Source organism: Erpetoichthys calabaricus (assembly GCF_900747795.2).
Source record: "Erpetoichthys calabaricus chromosome 1 unlocalized genomic scaffold, fErpCal1.3 SUPER_1_unloc_2, whole genome shotgun sequence".
Lineage (NCBI taxonomy): Eukaryota > Metazoa > Chordata > Cladistia > Polypteriformes > Polypteridae > Erpetoichthys > Erpetoichthys calabaricus.
Window position 1 is genome coordinate 99833 of NW_026261585.1, and position 571 is coordinate 100403.

A 571-nucleotide genomic window follows, 5' to 3' on the forward strand; every position below is an offset into this window, starting at 1 on the left:
AAAGTATTTTGTTTTGGTAAGTACTCGTTTGTTTTCTTATATAATTGCGTTGTTTAAAGACTAAAGCCGGGACGCGGATAAAAATCTGTCATTTTGAACTGTGCATATTACCCAGAAAATGAATATATTCTGTACTTTTAATAGCAATGTGTGCGATCACAAAACACTTTCCAGAGAAAACAATATTGCAAATGTATAGGGTTTTAAAATTAACGTATACCAGTGGATCTACGTAAATAGCTCGTGAAGAATACAATGCTGAGATATGCTAATGTTCAAAAACAGAGATAGCAGAGGATGGTTTCGATCCATCGACCTCTGGGTTATGGGCCCAGCACGCTTCCACTGCGCCACTCTGCTTTTTAAGAATTTAAATTTGCAGTGATGTAAAAAAAACTATACAAGCATCCAACTGCAGTCAGGGCATGTTTCAGTTCTTAATATACCAGCGCACCTCAGACACTATGAAGCCCGTACGTTCCCGTCGCCTTCTAGAGACACACTCCTCATGCGCTCGTGTGTCGTCCTCCCCGTTTTCAGATGGAATCGGGAGCTTCGAGGCCTGTGTAAT

General features: G+C 40.6%; 1 non-coding gene across 1 annotated transcript; it reads right to left on the reverse strand.

Moving 5' to 3' along the window:
• Positions 1 to 288: 288 nt before the first annotated feature.
• Positions 289 to 360, reverse strand: trnam-cau (transfer RNA methionine (anticodon CAU)). The gene has a single exon. It is a non-coding gene; the product is annotated as a tRNA-Met (tRNA).
• Positions 361 to 571: the final 211 nt, after the last annotated feature.